Source organism: Podarcis melisellensis (assembly GCF_964234715.1).
Source record: "Podarcis melisellensis genome assembly, chromosome: 4".
NCBI lineage: Eukaryota > Metazoa > Chordata > Lepidosauria > Squamata > Lacertidae > Podarcis > Podarcis melisellensis.
In genome coordinates, this window is record NC_138531.1 from 80,475,634 (window position 1) to 80,487,912 (window position 12,279).

Below are 12,279 nucleotides of genomic sequence, written 5' to 3' on the forward strand. Positions count from 1 at the left end.
TTGCAGAGGGGTTTCTCTACTTGTGAATCAGAAACATCTCAAGATGTATCAGAGAGATATGGCTAAGATTCTGTATATATTATGCAGCATTTCAGAGGAAAAGTTTGAAAAATTGTATTCCAATAAGCGTGTTAAGGACAGAAGAAGATAGGAAGGGAGATTGTGAAGGCTTGCAGAGGTCTTTTAGATGTCTCCCTCATATCCTTTAATTTATGACATTTATATTCTAATGTTACATCTTTAAAAGGAGCAAATGTTCACCTAATATGTTTGGAATGTACGACAGAGCTATTAAAATGTGGGGTATGTAAGAGGTTCAGGCAAACAAGGACAACCTTCTGGAGGTAAACAAGAACACTATACCCATATACATTATTATGAATATTATTATTTTATTGTATTTCCATTAGTCATTACTGTATATACTCAAGTATAATCCGACTTTTTCAGTACATTTTTAATGCTGAAAAAGCCCTCCATGGCTTATACTTGAGTGAGGCGGGCGGTGGTGGTGGAGGGACAAGTGGTTGTTCTTCCTACGCCGCTGCCGCCACCTCCAGGTTTGTGGTGTGGTGAACCAGCTTATACTCGAGTCAATAAATTTTCCTAGTTTTTTGTGCTAAAATGAGGTGCCTCAGCTTATATTCGGGTGGGCTTATACTCAAGTATATACGGTAAATGTATCATTATTATTGTTGTTTGTTCATCACAAAAAAGTCTTTAGGTAATTTACGGGGGGGGGAGAGATACAATGCAAATATAAAAGAGAGTAAAAGCACAACAAAATATAAACACACTAAAAACGATCCTACCCTTTTAAAGTGATCTTTTTTTAAAAAAAAAAGGAGACACCAAAGCAGTAGCTGACACTCTCTGTTCATATTTTCAGTTTTAAATGAGTCCTTGTCAATGAAGGCTGCCTCTCTCTCATCTGCTGATTGATGGCTAAAGGCTGGTGAAACAAGGATAACAGGTTACACCTGCAGCTAATCCCAGAAAAAACCCAACTTCCTTTGGAGTAAGCTGCAGTTCTTAAGTGTGGCATGACGCCCAATTGTGGAATTACTCACTTAAAAGGGTGGGAGCCAAGTTGGGCATTCTGGGGGCCTTGAGGGGGGATGACCTTCCCATAAAGGTTTTATAACAGTGTTATGCCACATTTTGAGACTACACAAGTATAGGGATTCTTCCTACTCTTCAGCAAGCTGTCCTGGAGGGGTGGAGAGGAGATCTTCTCGGACCTCTTCGCCTGAACCCTGAAGTGGTTATCACTCCAGCAAGGGAAGAAAGAGAAGGCCTTACTGTGCAAAAGTCACCACTAGCACCTGTCCTTCTACTCTCAATGCTCTTGAACAGGAGTGAGCAAGCAAGTGATCTAGGCCACTTGCTCCTTCGCCATTAATTTTGGTGGGAAGGTGTGCAGTGCAGTCGCTGGCCTTCTGGAATATGAGTGATCGGCATCCCTTGCCCAGTGGTGGCAGGGCACAAGGTCAACCAGCATGCTATGTGTGTTACTGCATGTTGGGTAATTTTATGCTTCAACCTTGGAGACAAATTGCTCCTATTCAATGTCAATGGTGGCGGCAGCAGCACAACAAAATATGCTTTCCTGTGCATATATCTAGTCTGGGAGAAGGGCAGTCAGTAAGTGGCAAGGCAGGAAAATGCTGCTGCCCCAAATTTGACACTATGGGCAACTTCTGTGTTTGCCCTTCCATAAATATGTACAGTGGTACCTCGGGTTAAGAACCTAATTCATTCTGGAGGTCCATTCTTAACCTGAAACTGTTCTTAACCTGAAGCAACACTTTAGCTAATGGGGCCTCCCGCTGCCGCCGTGCCGCCACCACGCAATTTCTGTTCTCATACTGAAGCAAAGTTCTTAACCTGAGGTACTATTCCTGGGTTAGCAGAGTCTGTAACCTGAAGCGTCTGTAACCTGAGGTACCACTGTATTTGTGTGCACTCATTGCAGAGGGTCCCTGTATGCCTGCAGAGAGCTCGGCAGGGACAAACCTGCCCCTTGCGATATTTCCACAAGCAGTAAGCCCCAAAATAAGGCGTTCTAGTGCAGGCTGCCAGATGGTCATGTATCTGCTGGAGCCAAAGCTTCTTTCTTTCACACAAGAGACCGCAGGATCAGGCCCATCAACTATATTAAGGCTGGAGCTTACGTAACTAATTTGTGCCCATTGGTTGCAACAGGAGTGGATTTCAGAATGCAAAGATCTGCTCCCACAAGCCAGCAGGGATTTGGAGTGGCGGATCATCCATCACTTCACTCCCTCCTCACTTTATTATGGGTTCGCCCATAAACGTCCAAAGGGCAATTCATGTCTCTCTCCTATGGGGAGATGTAGGGCTCCAGAGGCATGAGGAACATATGCAACTTGCAGAGCAGAATAATACTGTGGCCTGCCACCCCAATCTCTGAGTGGTTGAAGGAGCCAGGCAAGTTTCTTGGTGAGTAAATGGCCCTAAGTATGTTAAACTTTTGCAAAGAGGCAGGAGCCATGACGCATTGCAAAGGCTTTACATTCTTCATTTGCCTTTTGGGGGCAAGGGAGAATTATTTAACGTCCAACAAGGGTGTCAACTTGAATAAAATATTGGGGGGTGGCAGGTAAGCCCTTCCCTGCATAATGGATCACAAGATGCGATCACTCATGGACGCTATTTGAGTGGCAATGCCCATGAACTTTGGGGACCTCCAGCCCCCTCAAATAATCTATGGGGCCTTGGCCCCTAGGAGGTGGCTCCTATGAAATCCACTCACATAATTGGGGTGTATGGGGTGTTAGGGGAGGGGTAGTGCCTCTGGTAGGGGGTGTCATGCTCCTTTTAGGGTAGTTTCCCCACCTTTGGTCACCACCCTGCACTGAGCTCTCACCTGTGGCTCCTAGAAGCTATTAGCATGTGACAGTGACCACACTCTGGGAAACGGCTTTGACTGGCTGGCTGAACCAGGTGAGGGGAGCTGATGGGTCTCAAGCCATTAGTGAGTTAGGGACTTCTCCTATATGCAAAGTCAGGCTCTAGCAGATTGAGTGGATGAGACCGCTAGTGGGTCCAACGGTCAAGAAGGTGGCTTCTGCACATGTTGTAGAGGGAAGTGAGAGGCAGATGGGGAAGGTAGCCCATCCAGGACAAGGAAAACTCTGATCCTAAACCTCTGTTGCCTCATGGGATATCTTTGGGAGAAGAAAAGGCTAAGGAATAAACCCTACACAAATCCAGAGTGGAGTCCCTAAGATGGTTGGATGGTGCCTTATACAACTTCTGGTGACTTCTTCAGCCAAACTGGTGCCAAACATATTGCTCTGCTTTCCTTTGGACCACATCAGTGATGTGTCAACCAGCAGAACAAGGTGAACATGCTGCTGAGACATCCAGGTCTTTTGCTGCTTCTGGGCCCTGGGAATAACCTATGAAGGGGCCCTTTGTGTGGAAAGCACAAACTATTGGTAATATGCTTTGTCACTTTGAAAACTCCCAACTGTTTAGCCTGGCAAAGAGCCCCTCTTCCTACGCCAGTAATGGTGCATTAGCTTCTAAGAAAAGGGCCAAATGAGCAGCCAATTAAAGCTCTTAGCGCCAACAAAGGTTAAATCAACAACAGAGAGCAACACAGTTTGACTGAAGTGTTATGAAAGGCATAATGAAAGCTAGAAGGAGACTCCGAGCCCAGCTCTCTCCATTTCTAATATTCAGCATCCAAAAGGGACATACGATCAAAACGGAATCTATTTTAATAGCATGAATAAACATTCTGTAATTGGCACTAGGAGGCCACAGGAACAGACAGGAAGTGGCATCAGACCCTATTTTCCAGGGACAATCTTGGATTTACAGAAGCCATCCTGGTTTCTGATGTCCCGCTTTTCCTTAGGATGTCCCTATTTTCATCAGAGAAATGTTGAAGGATATTAATTCTGAGTCGGAACATTGCTCCCTCTAGCTCAGTATTGCCCAAACTGATTGGCAGCAGCTCCTACATTTGTGGTTTTTGCTTATTAGCAACGGAGGGGAGTGTGGGGACTTGCATTCTCCACCCAGGGAAGCAAGAGGTTCGGTGACACATTACAGTGAGGAAAAAACAGCTAGGGAACTTGCAAAGTGGGAGTGTGGTGTGGCAAAAGCCCCTAGGGCAGCGGTTCTCAGCCTGTGGGTCCCCAGATGTTGTTGGACTACAACTCCCATCATCCCTGACCACTGGTCATGCTGGCTAGGAATGATGGGAGTTGTAGTCCAACCCACAGGTTGAGAAACACTGCCCTAGGGCAAGACGGAAGGGTTTGGAGAGCCAGCATTGGCCTCAATTCCATTACCCATGATACTTTCACTACCACCAGTATTAGAATTTTTATTTATTTATAATTTCTTGCATTTATATACCACCTTTCTCTTCCAAGGAGCTCAAGGTGGTGGACATGGTTCCCTTCCCTCCCCATTTCACCCTCGTAACAACCCTGTGAGGAAGGTTAGGCTAAAGGATGGTGACTGGCCCAAGGTCACCCAATGAAATTCATGGCTGAGCAGGGATTCAAACCCTGGTCTCCCATGTCCTAGTCCAACACTCTAACCATTACACCACACTGGCTTAATGTAACCAGCTGTGACAACAAGCAGCAAGAGATCTCTTAAAAACCTGCCCATGTCAGCCTGTAGCATTCTTGGCACACCAAGCTGAGCAGAAAATGTGCAGCAACTTTACAGAAAACGATAGGATAATCCGTATTGTGGCTTGCCCCAACAGGTAACACACAGAAGGTGTTTATTAGAATACTGTACTGGTTTTCACACTGTGTTCCAGGTTCCTTCATCAGTGGGAAGATCAGTAATGGTAGAACGGCTTTACTGAAAGGCAGCTTGCCCAGCGACAACAACAAACTCCCTCTGAAATGCACAAGGCTGGGTGCCTTCTAAGGACACACTCAGTTCATGTTAAGGTGACAGCAAAGGTCCAAAGACAAGAGTGGCCAGATGTCAAGCTTGCAGCACCCCCATCTTGTCTTTTTACTTGACCCCCAAAATCTTCCAGCCAGAGTAAGGTGCAAAATACAGAGAGAGGAGGATATGCAATACGGAATTAACGAAAAGGGTGCCTTTTTGTATTCAATACCAGAACTAGGGCTAAAGGAGAAATTCAATTCAGTTGACATTTAAAGTTGAAGCTAGCAAACCTGCACGTTCCAAAAGCAACACATGAACACAGCCATCTTTCAAAATTTGCGCTTCTTTAAATTTTGTAATGCAGTTCCCCAGCCAAACAGTGTGTAGGAAAAGTGGGTACACCGGGGTAAAGCATGCATAAAAAAACACAGAGAACATGCAAAAAAATGCATTATATTAGGGGAGATAATATTTGCACACAGTTTGGTAACATTAGCATTAAGATGCTAATGGATTTTCATGTGGAATTTTAAAAAATATATATCGCAAAGTGATGTGGAAATGTGGAGAACTAAACATAAGATGGCAAAATGATAGAAATGCAAATTCACCCACCCCTAAGCAGAACTGACTTCACAGCTTCTCATTTCTTAGTTTTAATCATCTAGTTTAGGATTAGAGGGGAGCCTTACTGTCCTTTCTTTTGTTTTTGCTGTTTTTTGTCCAACAATCATGAATCAGAAACCCTTGCTGATTGCCCAGAATCCACCACTAGATCTCACCCTACCTCCTTTCCATCCTGTCTCACAGCTCTTTGCAATATTCAAAGTTTCCTCAGCAGACTTCCCCGGGGTTTCTTGGTACCAAAGTCATGGTAGTAAAAGGCTCTCTAGAGCTAGAGAAAGATGAAAGCCACAGAGTCATTCCGCTACCTCAGTAATCTGTTGCTAGTAGCCAATACAGCGCCCAAGAGAAGTTCACAATAAGGGCAAGCCAGTTATATTCACCAGCAGTTCCCAGCAGTTGCTAGTTAGAAGCAGATGTCTCCCAGAAAGGATGCTGAACACATGGCTATCGGAGTCCAGTTCACAGATGGAAATGTACCCTTTTTCAGATGTTTCCCTACCTTATTGTAACTGTGTGGAGAAGAACAACAGAGCCCCACCAGCCCCACAGCGCTCTCATTCTCTCTCCACTCCACTCCCCACCAGCAACCACAATTTAGGGAAATGCTGGTAAAGGGAAGGCTGCAATATATATAGATTCAGAAGAACCTAATTTGTGCTTGACATGTTTTGAGCAGTGCTGTTCCCCAGGGGCAATAGTAAGTTTTTGGTTTTCAATCAAGGGAAAGTCCACCATCCTCAAGCCAACATTTTCAAGAACTATTTTTTAACACGCTGGAGGTTCATCTTTTTTGTTTTGTTTACAGTGGTGCTTCTCTGTCTCTCCCCTGGTTAAGAAAAAAAATATTACTCCAGAACATTCTACAGTATTCTAGAAGGCAGGCCACAAAAGCAGTAAACTGAACCAACAGAAGGAAATATCGAATCACATCTGTATGATATACTTAAGATGTATCATTTACCTTGGCAGCAGGCAGCTGAGACTTCTTTTCTCCAACTTTCCCCCGTTGCCTCAAAATCCTCTACGCTCCTTCTTTATCAGGACCAGCCCTACTATTAGACAGCGTGAGGTAAGGGGAAACTGCATGTCCTGAGCCCCCTTACTCATATTCATCTGTTGGGAGGACAAAGCTGTATGTGGTCTGTTGCCCTCAGGCACAGTGGAGCACATTGCCAGTACTGAAGTAAGATTTTACTGCTGTTCCAAACGGCTTCTGTATGTGGTGGCTGCCATCTTGTCCTTCACCTCAGGCAGCAAACTGCCTTGAGACAGCCCTAGTCTTTATTCAGGCATTATATGCACCCAAGAGGTTTGTGCAACAGCACTTTGGCCTCTCCTTTGCTTGTAAAAACCAGCCCAGGTCTCTGCGGAAGCTGTTGATCAGTTCCACCTGGAACTGAGGTGGAATGTACCAAGTGGTGGTTCAGCAAAGGGGTGAACTCATCCATGAGTCATTCTTCATCCATGACACAAATATATAAATGAGAATTGCACTCGAATACTGTCAAATATCATGTCCCCCACCACACATTTAAAGCACATTTGTATCACTTTAACAGCCATTTCCCTGATTAATTATTTGGGTCCGTAGGACCATTGTTGGCAATCCTACATAGGTTACTCAGAAGTAAGTCCCACAGAATCAATTGAGACTTGTCAGTACAGAATTGCATCCTAATTACAGCTGCGGTCGTATACCCTGGTACTTGGGATCCTGTATCTGGTTACTTGGAAGTAAACTTACTTCTCTCTCTCTCTCTCTCTCTCTCTCTCTCTCTCTCTCTCTCTCTCTCTGTGTGTGTGTGTGTATGAATGACAGTGCTGGCAAGGTGCAAATGCATGAATCCTAATTGGCTTCCTTGGCTTAGCTAAAAGCAGTAACTTTTGGTTTTAGCTATTTCTTTTAGATTTCAAGTATTACTGTATTTACAGAGGCTGCCTAATAACAACGTTCCTTGGGTGGTAGTATGTTTCAGTCACTACAGTAGGAGCCTGGAGTCAGTTTCCAGGATCACAGGTACACGATGCACAAAAGCTGTTATTTCCAGGGAGAAATTAAATTGGGTGTTTCTGCAAAGAGCAAGCTCTTGTGTACTTCAGCATCTTTCAGGATTTCCAGGCCTCAGGGGACAATTATATATAATTTTTCTGAAGCTGAGTAATCTGCACTGTGTGCTTATGTCTTTGCAGAAAGGAAAGGTAACATGTTGTAACTCATAGCTTGTGAGGAAAAAAGCAACAACACTGCGTGTAATTTGGGTACCTATTGACCTGTTCATCCAATGTTTCTTTTTGAACCGGCACCTACTGTAAGGGAATGTGCTAGGCAGTGACGGCATAGCTGACAATAAGAAAAGGGGTGGAGAAGACTCAAGGTGGTTAATGAAGACAATTGCCTATAAATAGAACAAGCTTTGTTCAACATACTTTGGAAACATCATCTGGCAGACAGATTTATTGTTGTTGATGGATTTTTTCTTTTCTGACATATTCAGAATGGAGAGAAGTCTAACATTGCTCTACTTTCTCATCAATTTGCTAGCTTCTGGACTTCCCCAGTGAGAAAATATGAGCATTTTAATCTTCCTTGATCTGTTTTGCAATGTGGGGAAAAGGATGCAAGTTAGTTTCTGCAGGCAGCCACTCCAGGCAGGTAGACCTGGAAGGCCTACAAGGAGAGGCATGGTTGCCCAGTACTCCCAGAGAGGAAATGGATGAGCAACGCCCTCAAGCTTTAGTTACAGGGAAGAGTCATAGCTCAGTGGCTTTTCATGCAGAAGCTTCAATCCCTGGCATCTCAAGTTAGGGCTGAGAGGCTCCTGCCTGAAATCCTGGAGAGCTGCTGCCAGTCAGTGTAGACAATATTCAGCTAAATGAACCAAGGGTCTGACTCAATATAAGGCAGCTTTCTATATACTGGTGTTTCTAAAGCTGTAATGCCTGTTTTAGGCTGCAAACCTAAACCCACTTACTTGGAAACGAGGATCACTCAACCATTGAGTAAATGTAGTGCCAGAGATAGTATGATTACGAGTACCAGATACTGGGAATCAGAAGTGAGGAGAGAGATGTAACATTCCTGTCCTGATTGCAAGGCTTCCCATAGGCATCTGGTTGGATCAGTCCTGCTGAATCAGATTAAAGGTCAGCCTCCTGTTCTCACAATGACCAACCAGATGTCTAGGCGTTTTCACTGTTACTTGATCATCAGGAAAAGGTCTTAGTATGTGGGCATGGTAGGCTGCATTTGTGGGCAGCTGTTTAGTATTTTGGGGGGGGGGAGGGGGGAGAACAAAGATATAAATTCTTATTCTTTATGCTGATCTGTAGATGCAGATGGAAATGTGTATTCTCCTACTACTTGTGGCCACATCACACACCAACCCATGCACAGGTCTATTAAAGCATTGCATCTGCTGCATTCAGATACTTTGAGATCTCGTTACGATATTAGCAAGAAGACTTTCCTGGAAGTGGGACCTAGTCCTTTTATGGAGCACCATTCGCTAAAAGGTTCCGTTGCTTTTCATTTACTGAGTTTGCAAACTTTTCGTATTTTGTCTTATTTTTCCGTGCACCGCTTTGGTAACTTTTGGTTGAAAAACTGCAAATGAGTAGATAAATTTTGAAGAAGTGAAATGAACTCAGCGAAGCAACAGCTTTTAGCAGGAGATTATTCTGAACCCTGTCTTATTCTGTTTGCCAGCAGGACTTTTTAAGGTTCAAAGGACAGCAAGGGCCTGTAATCCCCTTTTTTATCTGCCGGATGGAAGCTGAGAGGATTCTTTCTTTGGCTTTTCAAAACCTCCCTTCAAAGTTTTATCGCAGGCCCTGGACAAATGATGCCTTTGAACTTTTTGGGGGGATGCCTTGACACTAATCAGCTCAGTCAAAATGAACGCTATCTCTGTTCTCATCCCTTTGAATTTGGTATGATTGTAATGAAGTGTTCTTGAAATGAGAGAGAATTTGTCTCAGAGCCTTCACATTCTGTTCACACATTCGCCAGGCGAGAAGGCTGCTCAGTTTTAAATGTGACTCTGTTTAACTGTTGCTCAGCTGCAATCAGGAAAGGAGGGGGTGATGCTTTTAAAAAGGCAATAGCCCAATATTGAGAAGGGTAAAAAATGTTTCTGAACTTGTCATTAAGTCAAGTAATTGCACTCTGCACAGTCAAACCCCACCGCCCTCAGTTTCACATACTCATGGAAGTCTGCACTTTGTGGTGCAACGTAAGACGATGCAGCAGGATAGCTCAGTCTGTAGAACATGAGACTCTTAATCTCAGGGTTGTGGGTTTGAGCCCCACATTGGGCAAAGAGATCCCTGAATTGCAGGGGGTTGGACGAGATGTCCCTCATGGTCCCTTCCAACTCTACAATTCCATGTTTCTAAGATCAACCCTGCTGGATCAAGCCAAGGGCCCAACTCATCCAACATCCTGTTCTTTTGAGATTGTGTCCTTGAAGTCACTCAATTGGTTTTTAAAACAATTTTTAAACTTACATTTTATTTTTTAAAAAATCAAATTACAATTTAAAAAATTACAATAAAAAAACCCAAAACCAGAAAAATAGTGGACATCTCAGGTGTCAAAGGCCAAGCTAAAGAGGAGCGTCTTCAACATTTGCCCAAAACTGTATATTGAAGTTGCCTGTGTGAAGTGAGTGCTACAACTTAGGGGCTGCCACAGAGAATGCCCTCTCCCAGGACGACTACCCAGCTTCTAAGAGCGGTGGAGCCACCAAGAGCTGAAAAGGCCTGAGGAGAGGTAGTTTTTTCAGATATTTGTGACCTGAGTCATTCAGGGCCCTAATACAAGCACCTTGAACTGGGCCTAGCACTGCACATTCCCTTTTGTTAGAATAACTTCCCTTCCCACCAACCCGCCCCCCTTGTGTTATCAAAACCAAATTACAGGGAAATCTTAACATTACTCCCGCTGGAGAAATGATGTCACTTACCCTGATCCTTAGTATGCCCTCAATCAGCTCTCCCTGTCAGTACACTATTATGGAACATTTCCTCTAATCCCATCATTTACTGCTGATGTGAATCACAGCAGGACTGCTGGCAAATCCACCTGCAGCCCTTTTCATTCTATAGATGGGGCTGCCTTGCAGGACACAATCAAAGGAGCTCCTGTGTGCTGCAAGGGCCAAGGACGGTGTGCCAGCAACACTCATGCCTAAAGCAAGTATGGATTAAATTGCACCCTGCTAACACAGTGTGCACATTGTGCTCCTTTGTTATGCAAGTTATACCAGTCGCATTCTCTTGCAGAGGGCATGCACTAGCTCAAATAAGGGGTCTTTGTTTTTTCTCCCCCCTTAAAAAATAAAAAACACTCAAACAGAGACTGAATTGGAATGTGCTTCAGGTTGTAATCTAAACCTCTAGTCATAAGGCTCAGAGAGGAGGCGAGAGGATTAATTTAATCTACAGGAGATATTGCTCATAAAGACTTCGGTGCATGCAAAGTTAAAGCCCTCAAAAGGTCCCATAACAAAGGAGAAATGTTAACTGTGCTTAACCCATCTTGGACACTGAAATATCCTTCTTCACACAGCTCATAAACTATAGAATTTGCCCCCACAAAAGGCACTGATGGCCATCGACTTGGATGTCTTTAAAAGAGGAGACCAATTCATAGTGGATAAGCCCATGGATGGCTACTGGCCACAATGACTGGGTTGTCCCTCTTTCAAAGGCAGTATACTTTTGAATACAAGTTGCTTGGGAATTGCAGGTAGGGAGGGTGCTGTTGTGTTGTGGTTCTGCTTTGCATGCTTCCCACAGGCGTCCAGTTCACCATTGTGAGAACAGGATGCTGGACTAGAAAGGCCTTTGGCCTGATCTAGCAGGGCTCTTCATATGTTTTTATCTCATTATGGTTTGCTGCACCTTGTACAGACAATTTAGTAATTTATTCTGTTTGCAAGTAGTTACAGTGTGAGAACACCACGTTATTCATGGTGCAAATTATTGTGTTGATTGTGATGGTTGTTTCAGATATGCAAGGCACCATTTGATGTTACTGTTATGTATAGGCAAGCGAGAATTCATTATGGGATTGTACTTGTTTGCTCAGAGTTTCATAAGAGCCCCATAACTGTGTGCATCTATGAATGATATGCAAGCAGATCTGCTGCAATAGTCTTCAAATTATTGGCATCTTACAACCCTACTGTTCTATGATTCTACATACTACTTTAGGAAGGGTCTTCAGACACTTTGGGGCTCCTATGTAGATCTTCTCACTGGATATACTTGCTTAAACAAAGGCGCCTGGGGCAAGACTTGTGAAGACTGCTGTCACGAGTTCCACAGAGATGGCTAAGTTGGTCACAGTGGGGAGGGAGGAATGGGCCGAGAGTTCAGAACTGGTTCCTAGAAAGGGGCCTAGGAGGCACTGATCTATATGCTGGGGAGCAGGTGGTCAGAGGAGAGGCCCACCTCAGTGACAAGAAATACCCAGGTTCAGTTAGTATGTTTGGTGGGCTTGCTACCACACCCTAAAAGTTGTTAGGTGAGTGCACCTGCTCCCTGGCAGAGCCTTCCATTTAAAGTGATGTAATGTGTGTTCAAGGAGACCAGGCTGTGCATTACACCAGTTCTGTTACTATTTAGTACAAAATTTTCTCACTAACTGCTTTGCTTTTGTATGACAATGATTTATGTGCAGACACGGGTCCTCTTCTAAGTTTCTAGTTGAGAAGGCCACAAGCTGAAGAAATGGGAACACAGGATTGTTTCAAA

General features: G+C 44.1%; 1 long non-coding RNA gene across 1 annotated transcript; it reads right to left on the minus strand.

Moving 5' to 3' along the window:
* Positions 1-764: 764 nt before the first annotated feature.
* LOC309369013 lies at positions 765-6,860 on the minus strand. The gene is made up of 3 exons (XR_014168009.1): positions 6,482-6,860; positions 5,681-5,788; positions 765-952 (listed from the first exon to the last, which is right to left on the minus strand). It is a non-coding gene; the product is annotated as an uncharacterized lncRNA (long non-coding RNA).
* Between the last annotated feature and the right edge of the window lie 5,419 nt (positions 6,861-12,279).